Raw genomic sequence first — 9,797 nt, forward strand, 5'->3', positions numbered from 1 at the left:
CCACCAAGGCAGAAGGCGGCAACCACAAAGCAATCACTGCCACTCAGGAGCTGGCGGATTGCTGCTCAGTTGCTAGCACACATACCGACCGCCAAGCGGGGCGAGGTACTCCTCATGAAGAGGATGGGCATCATGCCACCGGTGGCGCCAGTTTCATCCGTGTCCAAGCAAACATGCGACGCCTTTTTTGCAGGGAACTTGACGTCGAGCTACGTTGCAGCTCTGGACAAGCTGTTCCCAGCGACCAACAGCAGGACTGGCAGAAGAGCGCTCTTCTCGGATGTGGGTGGATGGTCACGCACCTAGCAACAGAGATGCCCGACTTCGTAGGTGGTAGCGCTGCTCTTAGCTCTGTTGTAAATCATTTATGTAATATCAAAGCTTTAATCTGTTTGCTAGGACAGTCCAGCCTACGACTGTACGATCTCCTAGGGTGCTCGTTAGTAGCGTGTCATTTGTATGGTTGAACTTTTCTTCTTAATTACAATGATACACAAATCTTTTACGTATTCTAGAAAAAAATAATCATCCGTACTGAGAGAATTTTTTATTCTTAATTCTTGATTGTGCTAGTTTAAAGTTCTAAAGTGGAGATCAGAAAAATAAAAAATACTCGAAGTGTTTAGTGAGTGTCTCATGTTTTTTTCGCCGAGAGTTTTGATTGATCAAACTTAAATATATGACTATGTAACTATTGTTGAAATTGTAGGTGGTGAGCCATATGTCTCCACACGTGTTGCGATCATTACTGGTGTAATGTTAACATGGTTTTTGTAAATCCAAACTAAATAAGTGGTGGAAGAAAAGTGATTGTCAAGTAGTTAGGGGAAGGCGGAAAAAATTAGAAGAAATTTTGGCTCTTTAAATATCTCTTCTCTTATCTTCTTGTCTTCTGTATCTCTATTCTACACCTAAAAAGGCTCTATTCTATCTACACCTAAGTCTAAACATCATCTACCAGGTGATAAAAAAGTTCATGATCACACGTCCATGTCCGATATGATCATCCCCTACTCAAAGCTCACGTGTCCGCATCCTTTCCGGCTTCCGTACGAATCATTCGCGTCCTATCCAATTTTGATATGAAGACCGAATCTATGTGTTCGTGTCCAATATAAAGTTCTTGGAGCTAACGTGTTCACATCCCATTACTGTGGTTTAGTAAAAATCGTGACCCCCGTGCAACGCACGGGCATGTATCTAGTAAACATAAAACAAATAGTAATGTTGTGGGTAAGACGTCTAATCGTCCGGATACCCACGCTGGTGGGCCTCGCCCACCCGAACGACCCATTATCAATGGCATGGTCGCTCGCATTGCTAAAACAATAAAAAAATTCTCCACTCACTTCCTCTCGAGTCATCGTGGTCGCACCCATTCTTGAATCACCACCATGCCCGCACTCCGCCTCACTGCCGCCACCTTTCCCCGCTGCTCGCTCCCTCCCACGATGCACCTGCCCGCCTGTGACGCTAGCTCCCCATTCCAAGGTTGTGCTCTGTCCTACATCTCATGCCTCATCTCCTCCCCCACCCACACACACTATCGTGTCTGTCCCCCCACCCGTCGTAGCCCGGGCGACTGACTTCGATGGGTACGTGTCGTTGGTGGTGGCGAGGGTGCAAGAGTAGCCCATGGCATCGGTGGTGGCCTGGGAGACGGCACTCCTCGTGGGGCCCCTCTAGGTGGTGGCCCTCCTTGGCCCCCTGCTCGGCTGGGCCTCACAGTTCACCACCACAGCACCTCCACCAGGGCGGCATCCATCTGCTCCCTGTCCTCCTCGTCGATCTACCGCAATTCACCACCAGGTAGGTCATGGCCGGCAGCGATGCTATGTTTCAAGTGTTTCTAGATGTTTTTTCAACATGTTGCAAACCTATGTTTCAAGTGTTTCAATTATTTTCATGCGGATGTTGTAAAAGTAGATCGGGATGTTGCAATGGTTGTACACTTATGTTGCAAGCGTCTATACTAATGTTTCATCTGTGTCCTGTACACGTAAGTTGCAAGTGTTTTAGACGCATGTCTCAAGTGTTTCATCTGTGTTCTTTTTTATGTTGAAAGTGTTGCATCTGAATATTTTAAAAGTAGATCGATATGTTGCATATGTTGCAATGGTGTTTCAACTATATGTCCCAAATGTTTCATCTGTTTTAGACGTATGTTGTAAAGGTTTCATCTGGATGTTGCAAAAGTAGATCTGGTGTTTGAATGTTATAGTTGGATGTTACAAAAGTAGATCTAGTGTTTGAATATTCTAGTTGGACCTACTTGCCTAGCCACCTGCTTTTGCAGCTTCTAGGCTAGAGGGGCGCGAGCGGCAGGCGTGGGAAATAAGAACAGATCGAGACACGGCCCCATGTGGGCACGCGCATGGGTGGCAAATAGAGCGACATGGGCCCCCACGTGAAGTTGACACAGATGTGCGGGCGGGCGTGTGGGCTGGTACACGATAAAGATCTAAGTGGATCAAACGCCCAGCTCAATTACTGAGCCACGTTAGCGTCGCTCGCTCAAGTCGGCGGCCCCGTTGGATCCATTCAATCCAACATGTGGGTTCATCCAGTTCTGGCCCCGGATCAGATCTACCGTGCCTGACACACCACGCATAAGAAAAATGAGAAACCGAGCCGAGTCGACCGTTGCTCCGCAGAAACCGTTGCGTCGGCACGCCGCTTCAAATTTCGAACCACTCGTCGGGCCACCGTATAACACCGATCCCAACCCACGAAACCCACCCCACAAGCCAACCAACCAGCAGCCGACGAGCCCATGGACGATAGGAGGGAGATGGATCCAGCGGCGGGGGCACCCAGGAGAGCGGCCACCGCCAGCGGGACACCCACCGTGTCGCGTGGCTCTGCCTTCCTCATGCTCCTCCAACTCCAACATGTCTGCTTCTACCTCCGCCTCCGCCTCCGCCTCTGCTTCCACAGGGATGCCACCGTCCGTCGTCGTGCAGTGAGCGGCAAGCGTGGGCGCGGGGGACAACTGCTACTACCCCAGCTGCCGCAAGGACGCCAACTGTGCCTGTGAGATATGCCTCGCTAGCATCGACGCCACGCAGGACCTGGTGCACGCGCCCAAGGTGGCCTCCGCGAGCAGGTTCTTCGCCGCCACTGCCACCGCCTCCAGGGACCAGAGACTAGCACTCTTATTCTACGACCGCACCGCTGGGGGGGTCGGATTCCATCGAGCCGCCGTGGACGCCGCCGATGCGGTCCAAGGCCAAATCCAGGCGGGAGCCGGCTAGGGCCCCCACGATGAGGGGCGGCGGTTGGTCGCACGACTAGCCGCTGTACGCGGCCATGGTTCTTGGGTTCTTGCTCCTGCTATGGGTGGACACGGGGCTCATCCCAGAGGCCACGACCAGGGGGTTCAGGTCCAAGCTGTCGCCGGAAGCCGTGGCGCAGGGTGGCGCAGGTGGGGGCCGATGCGCGCCTCGCGCCTGGCCGCCTGGAACATAAGCTGCTCATCTTGGAGTGCAGGGTCCGCCAGCTTATCGGCGGTGAATGGGTCGCCAATTGCAGCTCGTGAGACTCCGTCTGGAGATTCCACCAGGTTCGCCATTCTTGCGGTTCTTTTCCTCGAGGCTTTTACATGTATGACATTAAAAAAGTTTGTAATTACACAAGCCATTAAAAAAATTGACTGCATACAGGTGCCACTGCTCTAAACTTCTTTGCCTTATAAACCATTCCGTTCGTGTTCTATTTGTTTTTCGCCGTTTGATGTGGGACCGACCAGTGAAATTGTCCATATTACCCTTCGTCGAGTTAAGTCCAAAACTGCGCTTCCCCTATCTGCTATCTTCTCCGGTTGCTAATGGCTTCCTCCCTCCTCCGCGCCTAGCCCTTCTCCCTCCTCTCTCGTCTAAAGCCCAGGCCATCCGCCTTGCACCTCCGCCGCCTCCTCCCGCTCTCCACTACCTCCACCTCGGGCTCTGTCCCCACACCCCAGCTCCGAACCCTAGCGTCCGCAGCGGCCACCGATGCGGCTGCGACCCCACCGGAGGAAGCGGCGGCGCCCGCCGTAGCGGGTGCGAAGGTAGAGAGGCTGCAGCCGCTGCAGTGGCCGCCAAGGGATGCGTTGTGCGGCGAGCTCGGCGCCGGGGACGTCGGGCGCAAGGTAAGGCTATGCGGCTGGGTTGCGCTACGCCGCTCGCACGCCGGGCTCACCTTCCTCGCTGGTCGTCGTGTGGAGAGGGGAGTTGGGGCGCCGCCACGCCACGTCGCCAGATTCGGTGGCGCCTGGCTACTCCTCACCCGCCTGGATCCCGTCACCGTCCGCGCTGCCGAGCTCCTAGTCGTCCTCGTTGCGCCCCGTCACCATCAACGCTGCTCGTCGCTGTGGTGGCCTAGTGGCCTCGCTGCTCGTCGCCATGGAGAGGGGAGCCAGGGCGCCGCCGTTCCTCGTCGGCAGATTCGGCGGCATGTGCTCTAAGAGGGTGGCCGCGGCGCTCCAGTGACGGGGGGCCACGTTCCAGGGGGCGCGGGGCGTGAGGCTGGCGGGTGGCTCTAGGAGGCCGTCCGCGTCGCCTCCAAGGGCCGCCATGTGCGCCGCCGGGAGGGAGGAGGCCACGTGCCCGGGGAGAGGAAGGAGGTGCCCCGGCGGCCTCGCTGCCAGATCCGGCGCCGGCACTCCTAGTCCGCCGCGCGCCGCTGTCGCCGTGAGCCGGAGCCGTCCCCGCGCTCTCTCTCCCTAGGGTTCTTCGCTGTTTGGTGTGGGACCGCCAAGGGTAATATGGATAATTTCACTAGCCGGTCCCACATCAAACGACGAAAAACAAACAGAACACGAACGGAATGGCTTGTAAGTCAAAGAAGTTTAGAGTAGTGGTATCTGTGTGCGGTCAATTTTTTTAATGACTTATGTATGATTACAAATTTTTTTTAATGACATACATGTAAAAGCCTCCTTGTCCTCCTTGTCCTTCCTCATTCGTTCTTGATTAGGGCAGGTCGTACAGATATTCATCAACGTTTTTTTTTTTGCAATCTGTCTGTGCAGAATGATCAGCAGGTGTTCCACTGGCGCTGCACGATGTACAAATCCGTGGCGGAGGAGGTCACCGTCTGGGGGAGCCCTCTCCGCACCTCCGGCCTCCTCCCAAGAGCGCTCTCGGCGCGGCACCTCACCCTCCTCTCCGGCGAGATCACCGAGGTAACTAACCGCCAAGAACCTGCCCCCTTGTTTTGCCGTAACTAAGCACCACCAGCTCGATGAACTCCCCCCCCCCCCCCCCCCCCCCCCCCCTGCGTGTCTCTTTTGCGTGCAGTGGTCCGACGGGAGGGTGTGGCCGCCGGTGCGGCCGAGCAACAGCAACTCCTGGGCCCACCGGCGGCAGAGCGCGGCGGCGGTGCGGCTGGAGCGGGAGACGTGGGTGCTGGAGTACCAGAGGAGCGCGCTGTTCGAGGGCACACGCCTGCTACCGGCCGCCGCGGAGCTGATCGCGTCCAGGTGCTCGACGATGGCGCGGCGCAGGCTGCAGGGTAGGCGGCGGCTTTTCGGTGGTGCGCAGGCGAATCCGACCTGAATCGGGCTGGCTGGAGATCAAATTGCTCTCTAGGATGGCTTCTAACTAGCACTAGTAGGATCATCTCATTTCCTGTGAGATTGATCATGACTTGTTCCTTTTCATGGTTGCAGCGAAATGTAGGCGGTCGCTGGAATTATTTTAATCTTGTTATTATTATTAGGATCATAAACAAAATCTTGTGATTATCAGATGTTCTTGGGCCACAAAGTTATGGCACAACAGCGTTTCGTGCAGGGGGTCTAGGTTTCCTCCACGTCTTGCAGAATGGAATCATTTCCTGTTAAGTTTTTGTTCGTGCGCCTATCATCTGTGTTGAACCAGAGTTCTGGCAGAGCAAATAACACCCCTGTGCGATTCTCCCTAGTCCTTCAGGAATTAAATCGTTCCTGTCAAAGTGTCTAGCTTGTGTCGAGTCCCCAGGTAGCAGAAATAATCGAATTTGTTAACCATTCGTCTAGCTTTTTCAGTCCCACCAGTTAGCAGGAATAATCGAATTTGTTAACTATTCGTCTGGGTTACTGCACGATCACAATCGGCCTATTCGCTGGTCGGTTTCTGAGCTGGTTTGGGCTGGCCGGTGCTGGTTTATTGTGAGAGAAAAATACTGTTGACTAACTGATTTGGGCTGGCTGAAACCATCAAGCGAACATGATGTTTCCACTGACGTCTCAACCACAAAAAACTGCACGATCGAAATTGGTGGGGTGGTTCGGCAGCAAGCTGCTCTGCTGCTGCACCTACGTTTTTGCATAGAGGAAAAAAGAGCAGCTGCAGCAACAGCTGCTGCCTTTAGCTCAAGCTAACACCCAAAATGTTTCTATTGACAATTTCTATTAACAATTCACACATTCCATAATCCAACAATTCCGAACATCACTAAGGCTCCTTTGGATTGGGGGATTTTTTTTTCATGTTTCCTACGTTTTTCCTATAAAATTCCTGTATAATTCCTATAAAATTCATACATTCTAGAAGAGAGCCTAAATCATAAGTATCCAGCTCAGGCATTTGCTCTGAGGAAGTATTGCAGCAACCTGTTAATGCACATTTTACAAAAATTATGTCGGGTTCATAAACCCGGGGTCCCTCGAGGACCGACTTTTACGCCTGGACCCGGCCTAGAAAAACAACAGATAGTTCATGGGCCGGCCTAAAAATCTAAAACACAGCGGGCCAGAAGGGTAGTCTGGTCGCCGACCGAAAGGTCTACCCAAAAGAACAAACGCCCGCTCGTCAGCTTCTTCGGCCCACCTCTCCGACCGGAGCACTCGCTTCGGGCACCAGCCGTCTCCAAGCAGTCTCTCCAATCGGAAGGCCTGGCCCAAAACGCTGCTTCCTACTCCGACCCCACGACTCCGACCCCGCGACCGGGGCTCGTGGGAACCTTGCTCACCGCTCTTCTCCGACCGGCGCACTGAGAGCCGACTGGAGCCATTCGACCGGAGGCACCCCGTTCGGAAGGAATCAGAAGATGTGCGGAGAAAGACAAGGCATGGCTCACAAGTCAAAACCACTGTACTAGGGACCATACCCTGCACGAAACAGTGCTTTGCAGTCACCCTAACACAAAGTATTGTAGGGGCCACTAAAAACTCCCATATGGTAAGCCCCACCGCGTGTCTCTGGACATCGATCACAGTATGGGCTCCAGGATTTGCCATACCGGGTGAACATAGCGCGGCTCCTCACATACCACTAGGCATCAAGAAGTATTTGCAGGTACCGGTGTCCATCCTTCCTGAAGAAGATAGCTCGACCTCCCGTGCACATCTGACATTCTACAGCGACATCGACAGTATACGGGGACGTCAACCATTATCTAGTTTTCATCAGTGTAGGCAACAAGGCTTAGAAACATCCATACTCTCTCCCTCTCACCTGTAAAGCCATCCCCTTTATCTATAAAAGGGGATGTGCTCCCTCCTACGAAGAGGACGGACTTCTTCAAGACCAGAGTTCCTCAGATCGACATAAACACCCCACAACCGTAGAACCACCAAACTCCGACCACAACCCTTCCGATCGGAGCCAACCGAACCTCTTGTACACCCCATCTTTCTCTCTCTCGTTTGTAACCCCACTACAGACTTCGAGCACCTATGCTCAGGAATAAAGTTACCGACCGACCCCGACTGGACGTACGGCACGCTGCCCAAACTAGTATAAATCCTATGTCATTGAGTGCTAGGCCACCTCCGATCACAACGTATAACAAAACTATAAATATTTACTAGTTGGTCATTTTCTGCACCGACAGTTGGCGCCGTCCGTGGGGAAGACGATGTACGTTCAACACTCTTTTGGTCATCGGATGGCCCATTTTTCCGTCGCCCCCGCCGTGGCGGGCTCGGGAGATACGATTCGTTTCGGCTCGCTGGAGTTCCCCACACTCTCGTCCGCCGGGATGCGGGTTCCACCCATCTTCGAGCCATCCCAGGCCTTCCGCTTTGGGAGCCTGGACTTCGTCGCCGACCGGCTCGGCGTACTCCACCTCCGCGAGGGGACTCGCGACCCGGCACCTGTCGGAGGGACGTCCTCCATCGACTCCGGGGCGCGCGACTTCGACGACGCGGCATCTGCGCTTCATTCCAAGCAAACTCTCTGCTCAAACCCCATTGTAAGTAATATGCATACTACTACTCGCTCTTTATTTACTATCTCTCACCAATCACCCAGAGGGAATGTACCGCCCACGCCACAAACGCTATACGATCGGTTCCCCTATGGCCTCGCGTCCTCTGCGGACGCATACGCTCGGGGGCTTTGAAGGATGCTGGCACCATCCCCCCTCACGTCCGAGTTCGTGGGAATGGCGGGCTGCGTTCATGCCATTTCCCACGAACTCCCAGATGGTGATGGCGAGAGCGACGGTTCCAGCATCGGTGACGTGGTGCCCCGCCACTGTCCGTCCTGGGAGTGTGCTATGGCGGACGCTCTGGGACAACCGCCGATGGCTGTGGAGTCTGTGCAAACTCACACCCCTCTAGACCCACGTGTGGGGGCCCTCGCGTCTGCGCAAGCACACGCTGAGGAATTACGGCAACAATGGTAGAACCAGCCGCCAAATACACCGGTGCCGTCAGTACAGCACGTTGCGCCCCATGCGCCTGGCCCGGCGGGTGGCGCCCGGGGTCGCGCTCGTCAGGTTTAGCACGACATCATGAGCGAGGGGAACAATGTCCCACAATTCACCCGGGCTGGCCAAAATTCGCTGCTGCAGCAATGCTTCTCCGCGGTGTTCCCGAGCCCGTCGACCCTCAGGAGCGGGCAGTCTACCAGAACCTCCGGGTTCTAGTAGAGGCCGCCGCCGTCCAACAGGTGGAAAGCTCCACATTGTGACTCTGACCCGCGCCCTCTCTCCCCACTGGGGGACGGGGACGCGCCAGTCGGATCGATCCGTTCGCTCGCCGTCGCAGCCGGCAGGCTCGGCTCGGGGAGCGGCAGCCGCGCCACGGTCCGACCAGGCGCCTGCTCCACACCGACCGCACGAAGATACTCATAGCATCGTTAGCAACCGGCGTCAGGCCCGACACGGCAACGACGTCCGCCATACGGCAGCAGGCGACATGGACCCTGGCCGAACCATCGAGGGAAGCGGTGAAACACGCCCCAGGAGCGGTCGCCAGCCGGATGATCGGAGCCCTAGCCCTGAGGGCCCGGGGCCATGGGCCTTTAGCCGACGCATCCGGAGAGCACCGTTCCCACAGCGTTTCTGGCCTCCCACCAACATCACCAAATACACCGAGGAGACAAACTCAGGCATTTGGCTCGAAGACTTCTGGCTCGCCTGTCGAGCCAGAGGAGTGGATGATGACTTTTTCATCATCCAATATCTTCCCATTTGCGTGGGGGAACATGTTTGGGCATGGCTCAAATTCCTTCCACACGACAGCATCCACGACTGGGCAGACCTCAAGAGGGTCTTTGTCGGGAATTTCTAGGGGACGTATGTCCGCCCAGGAAACTCCTGGGACCTCAAGGGCTGCCAGCAGGAGCCCAGCGAATCCCTATGGGATTACATCCATAGGTTTTCCCAATGATGTAACTCCCTCCCTGATGTTGTCGACGTAGACGTCATCAACGCTTTCCTCTCCGGGACAAACTGTGAGTCCCTGATCCATAAGCTTGGCTGCCTAAAACCCCGCACCACCCACGATCTGCTCGACGTCGCCACCAACCACACCTCTGGTGAGGAGGCAGTCGGAGCGGTCTTCAGCGGAGGCCAGGACAAAGGCAAGCCCAAGCGTGCGGATCCAG

The 9,797-nt window shown here is 55.1% G+C and overlaps 1 pseudogene; it reads left to right on the forward strand.

Moving 5' to 3' along the window:
- The first annotated feature begins 2,773 nt into the window (after positions 1-2,773).
- Positions 2,774-5,725, forward strand: LOC136476460 (uncharacterized; annotated as a pseudogene).
- The last annotated feature ends 4,072 nt before the right edge of the window (positions 5,726-9,797 follow it).

This window comes from Miscanthus floridulus, chromosome 1, assembly GCF_019320115.1.
Source record: "Miscanthus floridulus cultivar M001 chromosome 1, ASM1932011v1, whole genome shotgun sequence".
NCBI classification, from domain to species: Eukaryota; Viridiplantae; Streptophyta; class Magnoliopsida; order Poales; family Poaceae; genus Miscanthus; species Miscanthus floridulus.